The sequence below is a fragment of the Mandrillus leucophaeus genome, unplaced genomic scaffold (genome assembly GCF_000951045.1).
Source record: "Mandrillus leucophaeus isolate KB7577 unplaced genomic scaffold, Mleu.le_1.0 Scaffold460, whole genome shotgun sequence".
Lineage (NCBI taxonomy): Eukaryota > Metazoa > Chordata > Mammalia > Primates > Cercopithecidae > Mandrillus > Mandrillus leucophaeus.
In genome coordinates this window covers 627,012-650,235 of record NW_012104921.1, presented here as the reverse complement: position 1 = coordinate 650,235, position 23,224 = coordinate 627,012, and the positions used below count along the sequence as shown (strand labels likewise).

At 40.5% G+C, this 23,224-nt stretch overlaps 1 protein-coding gene and 1 pseudogene across 2 annotated transcripts in view; one reads left to right on the top strand and one right to left on the bottom strand.

Annotated features, from left to right (window-relative positions):
* STRN3 (striatin, calmodulin binding protein 3) overlaps positions 1-23,224 on the bottom strand; it is a 134,012-nt gene that overhangs the window by 61,271 nt on the left and 49,517 nt on the right. The gene's annotated exons all lie outside the window — the stretch shown is intronic.
* LOC105549996 lies at positions 736-8,390 on the top strand (annotated as a pseudogene).

The window sequence follows — 23,224 nt, the reverse complement described above, 5'->3', positions numbered from 1 at the left end:
TTGGCCAGGTGTAGTGGTGTGTGCCCACAGTCCTAGCTACTTGAAGCTGAGAAGACTCTGTCTCAAACAAACAAAAAAAAACTCATAAAATGGTCAAACTTTCCGTTAGACCTAACACATTCCTTTTAAAATAAAGATAACTATAAATTAGCTAGTTTATAATCCTTAAGATTCCTAATATTAGTATTTCACCTTCACATAACCTTGAAAGAAAAATATACATAAAAATGGCACCTAATTCCTAACATACAATTCACAAAGAACTGAAAAACATGTTCACAAATAGATAAATATGTCAGAAAGTGAGATATTATTTCAAAAATCAGATTACTTCAAAAGCTTTTCTTGAAATACTAGAAAATGTATAATCTGAGTTGGGCACGTGGCTCATGCCTGTAATCCCAGCACTTTGGGAGGCCGAGGCGTGCCTGAGGTTAGGAGTTCAAGACCAGCCTGGCCAACACGGTGAAACCCCATCTCTGCAAAAATACAAAAATTAGCTGTGCATGATGGCAGGTGCCTGTAATCCCAGCTACCTGGAAGGCTAAGGCAGGAGAATCACTTGAACCTGGGAGGCGGAAGTTGCAGTGAGCCAAGATAGCGCCACTACATTCCGGACCGGGCAATAGAGCGAGACTCCGTCTCAAAAGAAAAAAAAAAAAGAGAAGAGAAAAATGAAAATTTATAATCTTTCCATTGTACCACCCCACTCCAAATTCTGTTTTAATTCTTGAAATGGTAAATGCCATGGTAATACAAATAGTTTAAGTAAGGCCACCATACATTCCATTACCTCATTGCTTTCTATTGTCACTTTTCCACTGTGAGAGAATTTTTTCCCTTAAGTGCCTTTTATCCTTATTTCCTGAAAAAGGCAATTCTCTGCCTTTTTCTAGCCCTTCCCTGTATGTCAGCCTCCTTTAACCACCTCACACTAAAGAATAATGTTGAAAGAGACTGGCATCTGTCTGAGGACATTTGCCATTATCCACACATTCACAATAAAACTAATTTTCACAAGAGGTAGAATGTTCTTGCAGAGATGACACAGGTGCACTTGTTCAGTATGAGAAAGAAAGCTATTTAGTAAGCTAAACTGTGGTTAAAATTTTAGTCAGGATGTGTTGATTTCTACAAGGCAAATATATTAGCCAAGGATACCAGCTAAACCAAAACTACTAATAAAAACACCTAATAAATAATTGCTGTCATCAAAAAAACTGTTACCCTAAAAAAAATTTGTATGAAATTATCTACAACTTCGTAACACCTGAAAAGCTATAAACAGCTACAGAGTTCATGACCAGCCTTGGCAACACAGCGAGACCCTGTTTGTACCAAAAAATCAATAACTAGCCAGGCGTGGTAGCATGTTCCTGTAGTCTTAGCTACTTGGCAGGCTGAAGCAGGAGAATCGCTTGAGCCCAGGAGTGAGGCTAGAGTGAGCTACGATCACATCACTGCCCTCTAGCCTGGGCGACCAGCAAGACCCTGCCTCTACAAAATAAAAATCTTTTTTAAATTAAAATAAATAAATAAATAAACAGCTGCATGACACTTATAACTACATATTTTCAAAATTTTAAAAAAGCACAGGAGGAATAATAAAGGTTCAGAACCTAATAGTCTATGATCCTGAAGAAAAGAACAGCACTTACTCTCTATCAAGTTATGGAGCAAAGGGAAAAGATGTCAAATTCGTTATACACTTTCAAGAAAGATTCTGACTAGGGTTTTCTCCCTGTATTGGCTGCTTGTTGTTGTTGTTGTTGTTGTTTCTAAAAACCACTAAGCCCATACTATAGAACAATTATGTAACTCTCAATTTTCAGATCTAATAAGCGTTCTAAAATTACCATTACAAAAAGCTGAAGGAAACTTGTTTTATTATTCTGCTTCTGAAGTAAAAATTGGTGGGTTTCTGATTGAGAAAGGCATTGAAACTAGGTGAAAGTCGTAACGTCCTTTAAGAGATTCTTTTTAAAAAAGACTACCCAGCAGTAGTATTTCCTAGTAGAATCTTACACTGTTGTGAGAATTGGTTTTCATTTCCTTCTTTTGCATTTTTGTATTACCAACTATCCACACTTAGGGAATCTAAGACAAGCACAAACCACACACCAAAAAGTAAAAATCCCAAAGCAGTACTGAACAGAGGGCTGAAAGGAAATAATTTGCACGAATTTAGGACAAGGAAAAGGCTCAAGAATTAATTAAAACAAAACCTTTTTAAAAAATGTGGACTAGGGTGGAGATTGTGATTCACACCTGTAATCCCAGCACTTTGGGAGTCCAAGGCAGGAGGATCAGTTAAGCCCAGGAGTTTGAGACCAGCCTGGCCAACATAGCAACATCTTCTCTTTACCAAAAATTTAAAAGTTAACTGGGTGTGGCGGTGTGCGCCTGTAGTCCCAGCTACTTAAGGGGCTGAAGCAGGAGGATCATTTGAGCCGAGGGGTCAAGGCTGCAGTGAGCCATGATTGCCAATGCACTCCAGCCTGGGTGAAAGAGCAAGACCCTGTCTAAAGAAAAAAAAGGAAAAAAAACACAAAAAACATCACCACCACCACCACCAACACATGGATTAACCAAAAACACATGGAAGAGGACCAAGTAAAGAGAGAAGCCATAATGACTGGAACTGATCTTATGACCTCTTATCAAGTATCTAGAGGGTAAACTGATTGAAAAGGTAAAGGTTACACCTAATAGTGATTAATAACATAATAATGACCAATTAAATAATAAGTTAAGCACTTAGTATAGGATCATTAACAATGGACTTTTCAGCAACGTTATAGCATCATCTCTGCAAATAAACACTTTTAAAAGTAACCTCAAAAAACACATTCCCCATGGCAGCAAAAAATAAAAGTACCGAAAAAAGGCATGGTGGCACATGACAGCTACTTGGGAAGCTGAGCGGGGGGGAGAACTGCTTGAGCCCAGGACTTCGAGACCAGCCTGGGCAACACAGTGAGACTCCATGTCCAAAACTATAATAGAAAAATAAAAGTAACTAGGAAAAAAATACCAAAGATGGGCAAGAGCTTTATACAGAAAATATAAAAATTTAACAAAGGCATTAAAGACAACCTAAATGGACTAGCTGACTACTGTAAAAATATCAACTTTCACCCAAATTGACTGACAGATTTAATTTCAAATTCTGAATTTGTATGTGTAGAACCTGACAAGCTGACACTAAAATTTACCAAAAAAAAAAAAAAAAATTCAAATTACCTAGAACAGCCAAGACAATTACAAAGAATGAGATGGGCCAAACAGAAGGGGCTCATGCCTATAATCCTAGCACTCTGGGAGGCTGAGGAGGGCGGATTGTTTGAGACCAGGAGTTCAAGACCAGCCTGGGCAACACAGCAAAACTCTATCTCTACAAAATACGAAAATTAGACAGGCGTGGTGGGACGCACCTGTAGTCCCACCTATGTGGGAGGATCACTTAAGCCCAGGAGGTAGAGGCTGCAGTGAGCTATGATCACGCCACTGCAGTCCAACCCGGGCAACAGAGTTTCAAGAGAAGAAAAAAGAATGGGGTCATAGAATTTGCTCTACTAAACAATAAGATATATTATAACACTGCAGAAATTAAGACACTGATGATTCAGGGATAGTAAAATGAACCAAAGAAACAGAACAGAAATTCCAGAAACAAACTAAAGCATAGAAGATCACATGATTTATGAAAGATGGCAGTGCAGAACATTGAGGAAAAAAAAGGTTGCTTCAAAAATGGTGCTTAGTAACAGAGAATCCAAATGTGGGCTAAAAATGAAAATGAGGCCGGGCGTGGTGGCTCACGTCTGTAATCTCAGCACTTTGGGAGGCTGAGGTGGGCAGATCAAGAGGTCAGGAAATCGAGACCATCCTGGCTAACACGGTGAAACCCCGTCTCTACTAAAAATACAAAAAATTAGCCAGGCATGGTGGCGGGGGCACCCGTAATCCCAGCTACTTGGGAGGCTGAGGTAGGAGAATGGCGTGAACCCGGGAGGCAGAGCTTGCAGTGAGCCAAGATGGCGCCACTGCACTCCAGCCTGGGTGACAGAGCAAGACTCCGTCTCAAAAAAAAAAGAAAAAGAAAAAGAAAAAAAGAAAAGGAACATCTGCCTGATACTTTCTGCCTCATACAGTTCCAGGAGGATTACAGATCTAAATATGATGGCAGAACAGTACTGCTTTTAGGATATAACAAGTATCTTCACAACTTCAGGTTAAAGGAAGATTTCTTGAAAAAGACAAAAACACTAGCCATAAAGAAAAGGATTAAAAATTCATTACAATTAAAAAATTTTTATTCAAGATAAAAGAGGAATTGGCAACCTACCCCACGCTTGTTTTTGCATAGCCCTAAAACTAAAAATGTTTTTTAAAGTATCATAAAACAAGAAACAAAGAATAGGCAACACAAACCCTTTGTGGCCCACAAAACCTAATATACTTACTTTAAAAGTCTGTCAATCTCCCATACTAATATCAGACAAAGTACGCTTAAAATTTTAAAAGGGACAAGAGACAAAGAACTTTATATACATGTGCCACATGACATTTCAGTGAATGACACACTGCATATACAACAGGGGTCCCATTATGATTATAACAGAGCTAAAAAATTCCTATTACCTAGTGAAGTCGTAGAAGTCTAGAAGTCATAGCTATTCTAACATTGTAGTGGGACGCATTAGACGCATTACTCACATTTGTCCTGATGCTGTTATAAACAAATCTACTGTGTTGTCAGTGGTACAGAAGTACAATACATATAATTATGTACAGTGCTTAATACTTATAATGACAATAATGACTATTCTACAGTTGATTTACTATACGTTTTTGTTTTGAGACACCCAGACTGGGTTGTAGTGTGCAGTCAAAGGTCACTGTACCCTCTAAGTCCTAGGCTCAGGTGATTCTCCTGCTTCAGCTTAAGGCTCGGGCCACCAGCCAGGCTAATTTTTTAGAAATTACTTTTGTAGGGAAGGGTGTTGCTTTGTTGCCCAGGCTGGCCTTGAACTCCTGGCCTCAAGTGGTCCTCTCACCTTAGCCTTCCAAGTTGCTGTGATTACAGGTGTGAGCCATCATGCCTGGTTCTATCGTTATTTTAGAGTATATTCCTACCTATAAAAAGAAAAGTTAACTGCAAAAGTGCCTCAGGTAGGTCCTTCAGGAAGTATTCCAGAAGAAGATATTGTTGTCACGGAAGATGACAGTTCCATGTGTGTTACTGCCTTTGAAGACCTTCCAGTGGGACAAGATGTGGAGGTAGAAGACAATGATACTAACCCAGGCCTTCCTAGGCCTTACATAGGCATAGATTAATATGTCTGTTTGTGTCTTCATTTCTAACAAAAAAAGTTTAAAACGTAAAAATAAATTAAAATTTTAAAAACTAGAAGAAAGCTAATAGAATAAGGATAAAAAGAAAACATTTTTATATAGCTGTACAATGTGCTTGTTTTAAACTAAGTGTTATTACAAAAGAGCTAAAATGCTGAAAAAATTAAAATGTATGAAGTAAAATAATTATGGTAAGCTAATTTATCATTGAAGAAAAATATTTCACATAAATTTAGTAAAGTCTAAGTGTACAATGTTTATAAAATCTACGGGAGAGGCAATAATGCCACAGGCCTACAAATTCACTCACCACTCACTCACTGACTCAACCAGAGCAATTTCCAATCCTAAAAGCTCCATTCATGGTCAGTGCCCTATACAGTCGTACCATTTTTTATCTTTCTTTTTTCTGAGACAGGGCCTCACTCTGTCATCCAGGCTACAGTGCAGTGGCACGATCACAGTTCACTGCAGCCTCAACCTCTCTAAGTTCAGGTGATCCTCCCATCTCAGCTTCCCGAGCAGCTGGAACCACAAGTATCTACTACACAACTGGCTAACTTTTCTATTTTTTTGTAAAGATGGGGTTTCACCACGTCGCCCAGGCTGGGCTCAAACTCTTGGCCTCAAGCAATCCTCCCTCCTCAGCCTCCCAGAGTACTAGGATTACAGGTGTGAGTGACAGCACCTGGCCCCAATTTTTTACTATACCTTTTCTATGTTTAGATACACAAATACATACCACTGTGTTACAACTGCCTATAGTATTCAGTACAGTAACATGCTATACAGGTTTGTGGTCTCAGAACTATAAGCTATACCATATAGCCCAAGTGCAGGCTACATTATCTAGTTTGTGTAAGCATATTCTGTGATGTTCATGAGATGAAATCATCTAACGATACATTTCTCAAAACATATTCTTGTCATTAAGTGACACGACTATACTAATAATGACAAGAAGATATTACAGCTATAAACACACACACATCTAGTAACAGATCACCAAAACATATGAAGTGAAAACTGACAGAACAGAAGGGAGAATAGACAACAGTAGTTGGAGATTCAATACCCCACTGTAAATAATGGATAGAATCACCAGACAAACGGTAAGGAAGAAAACAGGATCTGAACAACACAACAAATCAGCTCTAACAAACATATGCAGAACACTTCACCCAACAAAAAAATACACATCTTAAGTGCACACGGGACAGTCTCCAGAACAGACCATGTAAGTTGAGTCACAAGTTAAGTCTCAATAACTTTTTTATTTTTTTGAAACAGGGTCTCATTCTGTCACTCAGGCTGGAGTGCAGTGGTGCAATCTCAACTCACTGCAACCTCCATCTCCTGGGTTCAAGTGATTCTCCTGCCTCAGTCTCCTGAGTAGCTGGGACTACAGGCGCGCGCCACTAAACCCAGCTAATTCTTGTATTTTTTGGTAAAGACAGGGTTTCACCATGCTGGCCAAGCTGGTCTCGAACTCCTGACCTCAAGTGATCTGCCCATCTTGGCCTCCCAAAGTGCTGGGATTACAGGTATTAGCCACCATGCTCAGTTAAGTCTCAATAACTTTAAAAAGACAGATATCAAAGTTTCTTCTCTGACCACAAAAAGATCAAGTTAGAAATCAATAACAAAAGAAAACTGGAAATTCACAAGTTTGTGGAAATTAAACAACATACTCTTAACCAATGGATCAAAGAAGAAAAATCAGGTAACAGAAACAAATGAAAACAAACACAGGACATACCAAAACTTAGAGGATGCAATGTAAGCAGTGTTCAGGAGGAAATTTATAGATATAAATGCTTACATTAAAAAACAAGAAAAGAGCCAGGTGCGGTGGCTCATGCCTGTGATACCAACACTTTGAGAGGCCGAGGCAGGCGGATCACTTGAGGTCAGGAGTTCGAGACCAACCTGGCCAACATGGCGAAACCCCATCTCTAGTAAAAATACAAAAATTAGGCAGGTGTGGTGGTGCGCATCTGTAGTCCCAGCTATTCGGGAGGATGAAGCATGAGAATCACTTGAACCTGGGAGGCGGAGGTTGCAGTAAGCTGGCAATAGAGCGAGTCTCCGTCTAAAAAAGAAAAACAAAAAACAAAAAACTATACACAAGAAAAGACAGGGTATAGGAGCTGGGATTTGAAGCCAGTTGGATTACGAGGGTTTTGTTGCTCTTGGGAGATTCTTCTAGCAATTTCCATACCAACCAACACAGATGTTTCTCTTTCTTCATATGATGATCAGGGATCCAAATGCATCCAAAAAGCTAAAGAGGCACCATTTGTCCCCCATTGGAACAGCAGGTTTTGCAGCAATTGTTGCAGTGGATATACAAATTGAAGAGCAGGAGAAATATTAAAATGTCCCTTCACCTGATCCACATGCATGTGGCAGCCCAAGGTTTCGTGGTGGGAACAATGACTGCTGGTGTGAGTTATTCCATGCATTGAGAATTCTGGGAAAAACCTAAGCCTTAGAAGAAGAGATGCAGGCTGGGCACAGTGGCTCACACCTGTAATCCCAGCACTTTGGGAGTGTGAGGGGGGCGGATCACCTGAGGTCAGGAGTTTGAGACCAGCCTGGCTAATAGGGTGAAACCCCGTCTCTACTAAAAAATACAAAAATTAGTCAGTTGTGGGGGTGCGCACCTGTAATCCCAAGAACTCCAGAGGCTGAGGCAGGAGAATCACTTGAACTCGGAGGTGAAGGTTGCAGTGAGCCAAGATTGCACCACTGCACTCCAGCCAGCGCACAACAGGGAAAGGTCCCATCTCAAAAAAAAAAAACAAAAAAAAAACAAAAAACAAAAAAAACAAAGAGAGTCTTGGTCTTGGTGCTGTCTTGGTCTTCGTCTTATTGGAGGAGCTTGCTCTAGTCAGACACGTCATTATTGAGGTTAAGTGTTCACATAGAAAACACATTATTTGATGGAATTCAGATGATAACACACTATTTTAAGTATTGATTTCCTTTCCTGCAGGCTTGATTTGCTTGGTGACCAAATTAGTAGTCACTAGTTCACTAGTGAACTAGGTCATTCAGAGAAAGCAAGTTAACAGAAAAGAAATATGTCACCTAATGCACTTGACTATGTAAAAATATCCACCTTCTTAAACTGTTACAGTGAAATTATTTCTAAAGAAGACAGGAGGCCAATCCAGAAGTACTCCCAGTTTGCTGCAGAAGCCCACATGCTTTGGATGTTATATAGGAGTCCTATTTACCCCAGTTAATATACTTTCTTCTGCCTGCCTAGTAGACTGGTGGGCTCCTTAAGTGCATGGGGGTGCAGTGGTTTATGTCTGTAATCTCAGCACTTTAGGAGACTAAGGCAGAAGGGTCACTTGAGGCCAGGAGTTCAAGACCAGCCTGGGCAACAGAGCAAGACCCATCTCTAAAAAAAAACAAAAAGAGGCCAGGAGTGGTGGCTCACACCTGTAATCCCAGCACTCTGGGAGGCTGAGACAGGTGGATCACCTGAGGTCAGGAGTTCGAGACCAGCCTGGCCAACATCGTGAAACCCCATCTCTACTAAAAAATTAACCAGGCATAGTGGTGGCAGGCATCTGTAATCCCAACTACTCAGGAAGCTGAGGAACGGGAATCACTTATACCAGCCTGGGTGACAAGAGTGAAACTCCATCTCAAAAAAAAAACCAACAAACAAAAAAGTGCATGGGGCCAGACATCTGTAAACCTAGTGCTTTGGGATGCTGTGTGTTAGATATGAGTTCTAAATTTATTTTCGAAGAATATGTCAGTATGTTCACTTCTTTCTTTGCCTTCTACTTTTAAACTTAACTTCCTCATAAAGCATCTTTTTCGATTACCTACTCCACCCTGACTCACCTGCTCCTCCCTAACTCATTCCCATTACCTGCTACCTGCTCTGCCCTGACCCCCGCCAAAGCACTCGCCCCGTCATTCTTTTTAAATTAGACAATCAGAATTAGTTTAGCCTGTGCGGTCTAACCCTAACCAACAGGGGAACAACACAGCAGCAAGGGGTCACATGCGTCAGGGATAAGAACCCCTTCCTCTCCCTTGTCCAAGTGTGTGCTCATCATTCTTCCATCTGTAATGGCGCACCCTTCTATATAGAAGTAACTTGCCTTGCTGAGAATTCAAAAGGAAATTTTATATTTGAGTGCTGCTTCTTTTTGCAGCACCAAAACTTTATATATAACAATTTGGGGGCTCATCTAGGATTACATTCCCCTCTGGTTCTCTCTCATGAGGAGGTGCACCCTGCCCTATTGTGGCAGCCTCAGGGGTGAGATATCAAGACCCAGCCAGTGTGAGGAATAACCCAAGCTCTCAGCAATGCCAGGGGTGGGGTGGGGCGGGGCGGGACTGGCCAGCAACCTAGCTTAAAGGATCCTCACATACTGCGGCTACAACTCTGTGCACAGGCCAAGGAAGGAGAAGGTAGGAGCTGGTAAAGTACTTCCTTTGTGGTCAAATTCTGGAGGGCTAAATGTGTGTGTGTGTGTGAATGATCATCAACAACCCTGCTTGTGTTGTTGTGTGGATGGTGACAAGTCCTACTGCTGAACGAAGTGAGTGGGTCCTCTCCGCGGTTCTGTAGCTACCTTATATGGCTTAGAGCAGATCCTGCCATGGGATTTATACCAGCACGCCAACACTAAGAGGGGCCTAATTCTCCCTTAGGGGAGCAGCCAGAGAGGACAGCATGAGTGGGAAGTGTGCAAAGGACCTTCAGAGGGGGAAAGGGGGGAAACAGGTCAACCTCCCAGGACAAGCAAGACAAGACACTCCCTGGTTTGAGGGATTGAGCCTTCTGGGACATGCAAGACGAGACATCCCTGGTGTTAAGGGGTTGAACCTTCCACTAATTTCAAGGGTTGAATCTGACATAACCCCCCGACTTTTCCTTTCTTCTTGGGGAAAGACAGAGTAGCTCTACTCCTGCAGGTCCCTACCCTAGAGGCAGAGAGAGAGACAGAGAGGGGAAAGACAGGGAGAGAGGCTGGAGGAAGAGAGGCAGAGAGACAAAGATGGAGTCAGAGAGAAAGACAAAGTCAAAGAGAGAAAGAGAAAAATAGAAGCAGTAAAGAAAAAACATTCCTTTAAGAGCCAGGGTAAATTTAAAACCTATAGTTAATAATTGAAGGTCTTCTCCGGGACCCTATAACAAACTCCAATACCACCTCACTGTCAGTGTAAACAAGGGCGTAGCCGGAAAGCACTGAGGCCACTGACAACCCACGGCCTTCCTATCAAAAATCCTTAACCCGGTAACCCGCAGATGGCCCAAATGCATTCAATCTGTAGCGGCAACTGCTTTGCTAACAGAAGAAGGTAGAAAAAGAACTTTTACAGGAAACCTCACTGTGAGCACACCTCACCAGTTCAGAACTATCCTAAGTCAAAAAGCAAAAAGGTAGTTTACTAACTCAAAAATCTTAAAGCATAGGGCTATTCTGTTAGAAAAAGATGATTTATCATTAACCACTGAAAATTCCCTTAACCCAGCAGGTTTCCTAACAGGGGATTTAAATCTTTACCATACAAAGGTCCGACCAGACCTAGGAGGAAGCCCCTTCAGGAGAGGAAGACAGATGGTTCCTCCTGGGTGACTGGGGAGTGGGGAACAACAACAACAACAACAACGGTACTCAGTAATTGACAGGGAAACTCTTGTAGAAGCAGAGTTAGGAAAACTGCCTAATAATTGGTCTGCTCAAACATGTGAGCTGTTTGCACTCAGCCAAGCCTTAAAGTACTTACAAAACTAGGAAGGAACCATCAGTTTACTTAGAACCATCAATTCTAAGTAAATTTGGACTAAACGGGGTCTTATTAATAGCACAGAATAACTGAAATCCCAAACTTAGAAGGTTTTCAACAAAAGTCAAGTTTGCTAAAAGTTAACAGTGTAACATGTATTATCCTAACTTCTAATCTTATGGTCTTAGTCTAGTCTACAGACATGAACAAACTTCACTTCAGAAAAGAATGATTATCATCTTCAAAAATAAAAAAGTGGGGGGGGGGGGAGAATTTATGTAAAAAGAATGTTATATTGTAAATTCCTGTCCTGTCCTAAAATAAATTAACTGGTTGTTTAAAAAAAAAAAAAAAGCCGGGCGTGGCGGCTCACACTTGTAATTCCAGCACCCAAGGTGGGCAGATCATGAGGTCAGAAGATTGAGACTGTCCTGGCTAACACAGTGAAACCCCGTTTCTACTAAAAATACAAAAATTAGCCAGGCATGGTGGCAGGTGCCTGTAGCCCCAGCTACTCCAGAGGCTGAGGAAGGGGAATGGCGTGAACCCAGGAGGTGGAGCTTGCAGTGAGCCGAGATGGTGCCACTGTACTCCAGCCTGGGCAACAGAGGGAGACTCTGTCTTCAAAAAAAAAAAAGAAAAAAAAAAAGGATGTTTGTGACATGTCAGAAAGGTGAGGCATGGAGGCATGTCGCAGAATTATCTGTGAAAGTCAAGGGGAAAAAAAAGGTTATAAAAGGAAATTTACGCAAGAAATGTATCATTTAAAAGTAATTAAGCCTCCTAAATGTAAAATGATTGAAGAAACAGTTTATGTGCAAAGTGTGTGTAAGGAAAGTAAAATATACTTTTGGTAAAAAGATTATAAGGAGGCATGAGAATATAAATTTTTACCTACATTAAAAGGTTAACAATATATATATTTTGTTTCAAAGGTTTAAGCAAGTTTTAAAACGTTAATTGTAAAGGAAATTCTGTGTGTAAACATTAGCTAAAGAGGTATCATCCAGTTTTTCTGTGAACTGGATATTAAAATAAAAGTGTAACTTTGGGAGGCCAAGACGGGCGGATCATGAGGTCAGGAGATCGAGACCATCCTGGCTAACATGGTGAAACCCCGTCTCTACTAAAATATACAAAAAACTAGCCAGGCGTGGTGGCGGGCACCTGTAGTCCCAGCTACTCGGGAGGCTGAGGCAGGAGAATGGCATAAACCCGGGAGGCTGAGCTTGCAGTGAGCTGAGATCCAGCCACTGCACCCAGCCTGGGCCGAGACTCCGTCTCAAAAAAATAAATAAATAAAAAATAAAAGCATAACAGGTTTTTCTTAAAGCACTAACCTGCTCTTTAACAAAAATTATAAAAAAGGTTAAAAAGAGTCTATAAGACGGGCGCAGTGGTTCACGCCTGTAATCCCAGCACTTTGGGAGGCCGAGGCAGGCGAATCATGAGGTCAGGAGATCGAGACCATCCTGGCTAACTCGGTGAAACCCCGTCTCTACTGAAAATACAAAAAAAGCCGGCTGTGGTGGCAGGCGCTGTAGTCCCAGCTACTCAGGAGGCTGAGGCAGGAGAATGGTGTGACCCTGGGAGCCAGAGCTTGCAGTGAGCCAGAGCTTGCAGTGAGCTGAGATTGCGCCACTGCACTCCAGTCTGGGCCACAGAGCGAGACTCTGTCTCCAAAAAAAAAAAGTCTATAAAAATCTTACAGTCAGACATTAAAAATTGGATAAATATGTCTACAAGGTTTTATTAAAATTAACATTAATAACACACTAATATAAAGGTGAAATTCAGCTTATCGGGCATAAAAATCATACAGGAAGCATTGTTAAATATAAAATGGTTGTTTGGCTTTCTTTGGTCTAAAAAGTAATAAAAATAGGTGCTATAGGAAATTTCTTAGAAGGCACCAAAGACTATAAAGTCCACTGTTGATATCCCCACATTTAAAACAAAAGATCAATTTCTTAGAAATTATATACTTGGTTTATCTTCCACTTTCCTTTCCCTCAAAACTAAAGGGTGGCACAGGTACCACCCCTAGAATTTCCAGTAAACCAGCACCAGCCTGAAGATCACCTTCTCATGAAAGGGTGGAAAGAAGGAGAACTCGAGCCAGCCTGGGAAGGACCCTACCTTGTGCTGCTAACCACCGAGACTGCTGTTCGCATAGCAAAAAAAGGGATGGACTCATCACACCCAGGTCAAGGCACCACTACTTCCAAAGTTGTGGACTACAGTCCCAGGGGAAAACCCTACCAAACTAAAGCTAAGAAAAATTTAGCTTTTTCATCTATTCTATTACTCTTTCTTCTTTTCTCGCTCTATTGCTGACCTTCTAGTTATTAACATAACCAAGTCAATTTCACCTCAAACTACTGCATTTAATGCTTGCCTTGTTATACACTGTGGGGACCTGCCAAGTCAAAGACAGCTCTCTACTTCAGAAAAGTACCTCTGTCCATCCTGACTCTCCTCAGAATGGGCATTAGTAAATTGGGACCTTTTAATCCAGGGAGATTTCAATAAAGACCCAAGTGTCAACCAGGAGCCTTGCCCCTGATATAGAGCTTTTATGCTGTAGCTAGTCCAACGTTCTATGGACCACTAAAGAGCAAAGATAGACTGCCCTAACCAGTTTTTGTAACTTCCTAAAACCACACATTCATTTTACTACAGGGACAGCCCCCCTCAACTGTCAGCTAAACCAGTGTAACCCTATACAGGCTATTATTTCAATCCCCCAAAGTTCTCCCCCTTTTCTAAGCCTGTTCCCTTCTTTACACCAGCTTTATGGTATAGGGGCTGAGGTTTCAAGGGCAGACCCTATTGGATTCTTTAAAATGCGTTTCTTGGATACCCTGCCACCTGCACCGGCCTCTAAGCCTTTTTCCAAAACCTCTCACAGAACCATTGTTCCTCCTCCATCTTACGACAAGGCTAAGACAGCGAAGGTAAAAGTTAAAGACTTAAAACAAACTTTGGCAATTGAGACAAGATACCAAGATATACATACCTGGTTGGAATGGATCAAATATTCCAACCGCACATTAAACAAAAGCAATTTTTACGTTTGTGCGCACAGCAGGCCAGAGGCTCAGACTGTCCCCTTTCCAGTAAGGTGGTCCTCCAGTCAACCAGGCATGGGCTGCATGGTAGCTCTTTTCCAGGATTCTACAGCCTGGAGTAATAAGTCTTGCCAAGCTCTCTCTCTGGTATATCCCGAAATCTGGCACCCCGCGGGTCAGCCCCCGAGGGCCATCCAGCCTCCATCTCCCAACACTAAGTTCACTTTGTGTCTCTCACAACAGGAAGGAAATTCAGCGTTCCTTGGAGACCTGAAGGGATGCAGTGAGCTTACGAATTTTCAAGAGCTTATCAATCAGTCAGCCCTTGTTCATCCCCAAGCGGATGTGTGGTGGTATTGTGGTGGACCTTTACTGGACACTCTGCCAAATAACTGGAATGGCACTTGTGCTTTAGTCCAATTGGCTATCCCTTTCACCCTGCCATTTCATCAACCAGAGAAAGGAAAAATAAGACATCGTAAAGCGAGAGAAGCCCCTTACAGCTCTTTCAATGCTCACGTCTATTTAGATACAATTAAAGTCCCATGGGGAATACCAGATCAATTTAAAGCCCAAAATCAAATAGCTGCAAGATTTGATTCAATATTTTGGTGGGTGACAAAAATGTAGACTGGATAAACTACATCTATTACAACCAACAGCGATTTATTAACTACACTAGAGATGCTGTTAAAGGAATACCTGAACAATTAGGGGCTACCAGCTAGACGGCTTAGGAAAATAGGATAGCCTTAGACATGATAGTAGCAGAAAGAGGAGGAGTTTGCATCATGATTAAAACTCAATGTTTTACCTTCATCCCAAACAGCACCGCCCCTAATAAAAGTATAACAAAAGCATTCCAAGGTCTGACTGCTCTATCCAACGAGTTAGACAGCAACTCAGGGGTAAATGACCCCTTTACAGGATGGCTAAAAAAAGTAGTTCGGTAAATGGAAAGGAATAATAGCCTCAATTCTTCCCTTGCAGCTATAATAGGTGTACTTATTCTTGTCAGGTGCTGTGTCATACCATGCATCCGTAAGCTGATGCAGAGGCTCATAAAAACGACACTTACTAAAACCTCCCTTAACTACCCTCCACCTTATCCAGAAAAGCTGCTTCTTTTAGAAAGTCAAGCAAAACAACTAAGCAAAGACATTTAAAAAAAAAAAAAAAGTTTGAAAAGAAAGCTGTAAGGAAACACAAGGGGAGGGATTGTTAGATATGAGTCCTAAATATCTTTTCAAAGAATGTGTCAGTATGTTCAATTCTTTGCCTTCTATTTTTAAACTTCCTCGTAAAGCAATCTTTTTCGATTAACTAAGTCCACCCTGACTCATTCCAATTACTTACTCCACTCTGACTCACCTACTTCACTCTACACTCCAATCACTTGCTCCACTCTAACTCCTTCCAATTACCTGCTACCTGCTCTGCCCTGACCCCCGCCAAAGCACTCACCCCATCATTCTCTTTAAATTAGCCAACCGGAATTAGTTTAGCCTGTGCAGTCTAACCCTAGCCAACAGGGGAATGACACAGCAGCAAGGGGCCACATGCGTCAGGGATAAGAACCCCTTCCTCTCCCTTGTCCAAGTGTGTGCTCACCATTGTTCCATCTGTAAGGGCACACCCTTCTACATAGAAGTAACTTGCCTTGCTGAGAAAAAGAAAATTTTATATTCGAGTGCTATTTGTTTTGTAGCACCAAAACTTTATATATAACACTGAGGCAGGAGGATCACTTGAGGCCAGGAGTTAGAGACCAGCCTAGGCAACATGGCAGGACCCCATCTCTATAAAAAAGTTAAAAAAAAAAAAAAAAATTAGTTGCGCATGGTGGTGCACACCTGGAGTCCCAGCTACTTGGGAGGCTGAGTGAGGAGGACAGCTTGAGCCCAAGAGTTTGATGTTACAATGAGCTATGATTGCACCACACTCCAGCTGGGCAAAAGAGCAAGACCCTACCTCTATTAACTTGTAATGGAGTGTAACTTTTAACGCCTCCCACAACGAAAAGTGTGTCTAAATTGAACTTACAGCAAACAACAGAGCTACATAATATTTATTTCAGAATCACAATTGGAAAGATTAGGCTGGGCACGCGCTCACGCCTGTAATCCTAACACTTTGGGAAGACAAGGTTAGTGGATCACCTGAGGTCAGGAATGCGAGATCAGCCTGGCCAACATGGTGAAACCCTATATCTACAAAAAATACAAAAATCGGCTAGGTGTGGTGGCACGTGCCTGTAATCCCAGTCACTCAAGAGGGTGAGGCAGGAGAATCACTTGAACCCGGGAGGCGGAGGTTACAGTGAGCTGAGATCACACCACTGCACTCCAGTCTGGGTGACAAAGCGAGACTGTCTCAAAAAAAATTTTTTTAATTGTAAAGATTAGAATAACTTAATTATGGATTCCAGTTTAGCTCTTTTGTAACTGCAGAATTGTATTTTGCTACAGTTCTATTAGAATATTTTAAAATGTCATCCTGAAATACATATATATTTTTAAGCCTTGATACAACGATAAAAGAACACTATTAAGATGTGTACATTATGTTTATTTTCTCTGTAAGAATTCATACATTTTAAACTAAAATTATCTATAATGGAAGTGATTAATGATTTATGAGCAAGTTGGTTTTGCCAGACATTATATACAAACTTTGATACACTACAGAATGCTTTTACACTTACGAAATTCTCGTCTAACCTGAACTTACATTCCACAGTGAGAACAACTGATGTGTTGTTAGTAAAGTGAACACACCAAAAACAATAGTAAGTAAAAAACAAGATGATCTCAAACAACTTACAACTTAAACTAGAGAATGAACAAACTAAACCAAAAGCCAGTAGAAGGAAATAAAGATTGGAGCAGAGACCAATGAAAGAGAACAGAAAAAAAAAAAATTATTGAAAGCAAAAGTCTGATCTTCGAAAAGATTAAAAAACTGACAACCCTTTAGCTGGGGGGGAGGGGAGAGAAGGGGACAAAGAGAGAAAGAGAGAAGAGAGATGGAGGGAGGGAGAAAGAGGAGAGACTCAAATTACTAAAATCAGATATTAAAGTTAAATTGGGAACCACCAATTCCACACAAATAACTCTCCCAACAAAGAAAAGCCCTGAATCTGATAGCTTCGCTAGTGAATTCCACCAGCATAACTAACACCAATCTTTCTCCAACTTTTCCAGAAATTTGAAGAGAAGGGAATACTACCCAACTCATTCTATGAGGCCAGCACTGCCCCTGATAACCAAAGGCAGACAAAGACACTAAAGAAACGATAGACCAATCAACATCCCTTATGAACACTGATACTAAAATTTTCAACGAAATACTAGTAAACTGAATTCAGCAGCATATTAAAAGAATTACATGACCAAGGATTTATTCCTGTAATGAAAATATAATTCAACATGAAAATCAATGTAAGAAAGTACACTAACAGAATGAAGGAAAAAGTCATGATTATCTCAGTGCAGAAAAAGCAATGGACAGAATTCTACACCCTTTCATGATAACACTCCACACACAAGAAACAGAAGAAAATTACCTCATCATAATAAAAGCCATATATGAAAAACCTACAGCAAACACAGTCAATGATGAAAGACTGAAAGCTTTTTCTCTAAGATCAGGAACAAAGCAAGGAAATCCACTTTAACACTTCTATTCAATATAGTACTAGAATTCCCATCAATTAGGAAACAGAATAAAAGGCAACCCAATTGGAAAGAAAGAAATAAAATTATGTTCACAGGTATGATGTAGGAACTCAAAAGATTCCATAATAATCTATGAGAATAAATGAATCTAGCAAAGTACAGAATACAAAATCAACACAGAAAAATCAGTTTCATTTTTATACACTAACAATGAACAATCTGAAAAGGTAATTAAGAAAACAATTCCATTCACAATAGCATCAAAAAGAGTAGGAATTAACCAAGGATGTGAAAGACTTACATAATGAAAACTATAAAACAATGCTGCAAGAAATTAAGACATAAATAAAGGGACGCACAACTCATGTTAATGGATTACAAGACTGAATACTGTTAAAATGTCAATACCCAAAGCAATCTACAGATTCAATGCAATCCTTATCAAAATCCCAACTTTATTTCTGCAGAAAATAGAAAAATCCATCACAAAATTCACATGGAATCTCAAGGAACCCCAAATAGCATAACTACAAAGAAAGAAAAGAAAAGAAAAGAAAACCTTGAAAATGATGAATAAATAAAATAAATATTTGTCAGGTGCTGTAGCACACGCCTGTAGTCCCAGCTACTCAGGGGGCTGAGGCAGGATGATCACTTGAGCCTGGGGGGAGTAGAAGCTACAGTGAGCTGACGTTGCGCCACTACACTCCAGCCTGGGTGACAGAGTAAGACTGTCTTAAAATAAGTAACAATGTCTTAAAACAAAAATAAACAAACAAACAGGAGGAAACACTTCATTGCCAAAAACTGCTAACAAAGTGAGCACATGCTGTTGGAAAAATGGCACAGACTTGCTTGACATAGAGTTACCACAAACCTTCAAATTGTAAAAAACTCGTATCAGCAAAGTGCACTAATGTGAAGTATGCCTACACTATGAGGTGCCTGCGCTGCCTGTGAAGCTATACAATATTATGTGAAAGGTGACTTCATTCAGCAGTCCCACTACTGGTTATCTACCCAGACGAAAAGAAATCATTATATGAAAAAGACACTTATACACGCATGCTTACAGCAGCACAATTCACAACTGCAAAAATACGGAACCAGCCTAAATGCCCATCAACCAACGAGTGGATAAAGAAAATGTGATATACCATGGTATACTACTCAGCCATAAGAAGGAATGAAATAAAGGCATTTGCAGCAATCTGGACGCAGCTGGAGAGACCATTGTTCTAAATGAAGCAACTCAGGAATGGAAAACCAAACATTATACATTCTCATAACTGGGAGCCAAGCTATGGGGATGCAAAGACATAAGAATGATATAATGAGCTTTGGGGACTTGAGAGGAAAAATGGGAGGTGGGTAAGGAATAAAAGACTACACAATGGGTACAGTGTACACTGCTCAGATGACAGGTGCACCAAAATCTCAGAAATCACCAAAAAGAACTTTTCCATGCAACCAAACGCAACCTATTCTCCCAAATCTACTGAGAAAGAAAGAAGAAAGAAAAAAAGAGAGACAGAGAGAAAGACAGAAAGAAAGAAAAGAAAAGAAAACAGAACAGAACAGAACAGGAAGGAAAGAAAGGCAAGAAAGTAGACTTGAAGCCTGGGCAATATAGCAAGACTGCATGTCTACAAAACTTTTATTTAAAAAATTAGCCAGGTGTGGCAGCACAGGCCTCTAGTCTCAGCTATTTGGGAAGCTGATGTGAGAAGACCACTTGAACCCAGGAGATCAAGGCTACAAGTGAGTTATGATTGTGCCATTGCACTCCAGTCTGGGTGACAGAGAGAGACCCTGGCTCTTTTAAAAAAAAAAAAAAAAAGTGGACTTGAATTAGTTGTAAATGTATTTTAGAAGTTCTAGGATAACTACCAAACGAAAAATTTTAAAACTATAGTTCATATGCTAAGAGAGCAGAGAAAATGCAGTCATACAAAATTCTCAAACCAGAGAAGGCAGAAAAAGAGGATTATAAACAAAGAACAAGTGCAAAAATAGAAAAGAGTTACGGACATGGTACTAACCCAACTACATCAATAATCACTTTAAATGTGAATTATTTAAATAAACCAATCAAAAAAGACTGTTGTAGTGAATTAAAAAAATAAAATGCCAGGCAGGTTGCCTACAATAAATTTTATTTAAGTACAAACACAGAAAATGACAAAAAATAAACGGATGGGGAGTTATACCATGCGAACATTAATTTTTTAGAAGTGGGAATAGTTACATTAATTTCAGACAAAGCAGACTTCAGAACAAAGAAAATAATCCAGGATAAAGAGGGATGTTACATAATGATAAAGAGGTCAATTCTCCAAGAACAAAACAACCCTTTAGTATGTCAAAATAGGAGAAGCAAAAATTGAGAAATACATGAATCCACTATTATAGCTGGAAACTACAACACTCCTCTACCAGTAACTGAGAGATCCAGCAAGGCAGAAAACCAGTAAAGATATAGTTCAACTGAACAGCATCATCAATCAGCTGGATCTAATTGATATCTACACAGTACTTTATCCAAGAACAGCAGAACACACCTTATTTTCAAACTCACATGGAATGTTCATCAAGAAAAACATTTTGGGCCGGGTACGGTGGCTCAAGCCTGTAACCCCAGCACTCTGGGAGGCCGAGACGGGCGGATCACGAGGTCAGCAGATCGAGACCATCCTGGCTAACCCGGTGAAACCCCGTCTCTACTAAAAAATACAAAAAACTAGCCGGGAGAGGTGGCGGGCGCCTGTAGTCCCAGCTACTCGGGAGGCTGAGGCAGGAGAATGGCGTAAATCCGGGAGACGGAGCTTGCAGTGAGCTGAGATCCGGCCACTGCGCTCCAGCCTGGGCGACAGAGCGAGACTCCGTCTCAAAAAAAAAAAAAAAGAAAAACATTTTGGACCATAAAACACACCTTAACAACTTTAAAAGATTAGAATTCATACCGTGTACTATCAGAGTACAATATAATTAAATCTAAAAATCAGTAACAGAAAGATAATTACAAAATCCCAGAATATAGGAAATTAAACATACTTGTAAGTGAAACATCGGTCAAAGAAGTATCAGGATACGTTTTAAAATATTTTGGCCAGACACTGTGGCTCACACCTGTAATCCTAGCACTTTGGGAGGCCAAGGTGGGGAGATTACCTGAGCTCAGGAGTTTGAGACCAGCCTGGCCTACATGGTGAAACCCCATCTCTACTAAAAATACAAAAATTGACCGGACATGGTGGCACAAGCCTGTAATCCCAGCACTTTGGGAGGCCGAGGCAGGCAGATCACATGACATGAGGAGTTCGAGACCAGCCTGGCCAACATGGCGAAACCCTATCTCTACTAAAAATACAACAAATTCACCGGGTGTGGTGGTGGGTGGCTGTAATCCTATCTACTTGGGAGGCTGAGGCAGGAGAGTCACTTGAACCCGGGAGGCGGAGGCTGCAGTGAGCAGACATCGTGCCAGTGCACTCCAGCCTGGGCAACAAGAGCGAAAGTATTTCAAAATAAATACATAAATGAAAAAAAAGAGAAAGCTTTGAAACCAACAATTTAGCTTCCATCTTAGGAAAGCAGAGAAAGAACAGCATTATAAACAAAAGAAATAATACAAAATAGAACATAGAAATCGAAAAACTTACCATAGAAAAATCAGTAAAACCAGTTCATTGAAAAGATCATTAAAATGGATTAAACTTTAGCCAGGCTCGCAAAAAAAGCAGCGGGAGAGACGGAAAAAGGGGGAGAAAGAGGAAGAAAGAAGACACAAACTACTAATATCAGAAATGAGGCCAGGCATGGTGGTTCAATGCCTGCAATCCCAGCACTTTGGGAGGCGAGCTGGGCAAATCACCTGAGGTCAGGAATCTGAGACCAGCCTGGACAACATGGCGAAACCCCATCTCTACTAAAAATACAAAAAAAAAAAAAAAATTAGCCAGGTGTGGTGGTGGGTGCCTGTAATCCCAGCTATCGGGGAGGCTGAGGCAAGAGAATCGCTTGAACCCAGAAGGCAGAGGTTACAGTGAGCAGAGATCACGCCATTGCTCTCCAGCCAGGGAAACAAAGCAAGACTCCATCTCAGGAAAAAAAAAAAAATGAAAGAAGGGTCCTCATTATTGAACCCATGGACATTAAAAGGAAAATAAAAATTATAAACAGCTTAATGCCCACAAATTTGATAACTAAGATGAAATGGACCAATTCCTTGAAAGACACACTCTACAAAAACTCACATAAGGAGCAACAAATGATGTGAATGGATCCATATATACTAAAGAAATGGAACCAACAATTAATAGTCTTCAAAAATAAAAAGCATCATGCCCAGATGGGCTCAATGGTGAATTCTGTTAAACATTTAAGAATGAAATACCAATTCTCTACAATCTCTTCCAAAAAACAGAAGCAAAACGAACACTTACTAACTCACTTGATGAAGCCAGTATTATCCTAATACCAAAACCAGACAAATATACTACAAGAAAGGAAAACTACAAACATATCTTTCATGAGCATAGATGTAAAACCCCTTAACAAAATACTAGCAAACTGAATCCAACAAAGTAGGATTTATTCCAGGCATACTAGAGTGATTCATCATTTAAAACTGTGTTAATATAACACATCATTAATTGGTTAAACAAGCTAAGGAAGAAATATCAATAAATACAGAAAAGAACAAAATCTTATATCCATTCATGACAAAAATTCTCAATAAATAGGATAAGGGGAACGCCCTCAACTTAATAAAGGATATCAATGAAAAACCTATAGCTAAATATCATATTTAATTATGAAAAAGCAGATGCTTTTCCCCCTAAGACTGGGAAGAAGGCAAGGATCTCCTCTTTCATCACTCCTATTCAACATCATACTCAAAGTCCTAGCTAATGCAGGAGATGAGAAAAGAAGAGGTATACAGATGGAGAAGGTAGAAATAAAACTCTGTTTGCAGATGACCTGACTGCCTATATTAAAAATCCTAAAACATCAATAAAAAGAACCCTGGATCAAAGAAGCAATTATAAAGCTGGGTGCGGTGGCTAACGCTTGTAATCCCAGAACTCTGAGAGGCCAGGGCAGGCAGATCACTTGAGCTTGGGAGTCTGAGATCAGCCTGGCTAACATGGTGAAACCCTGTCTCTACTAAAAAATACAAAAGTTAGCTGGGCGTGGTGGCTCACACCGGTAGTCCCAGCTACTCGGGAGGCTGAGGCAGGAGGATCGTTTGAACCCATGATGCAGAGGGTGAAGTGGGCCAAGATCATGCCACTGCATTCCAGCCTGGATGACAGTGTGAGACTCCATCTCAAAAAAAAAAAAAAA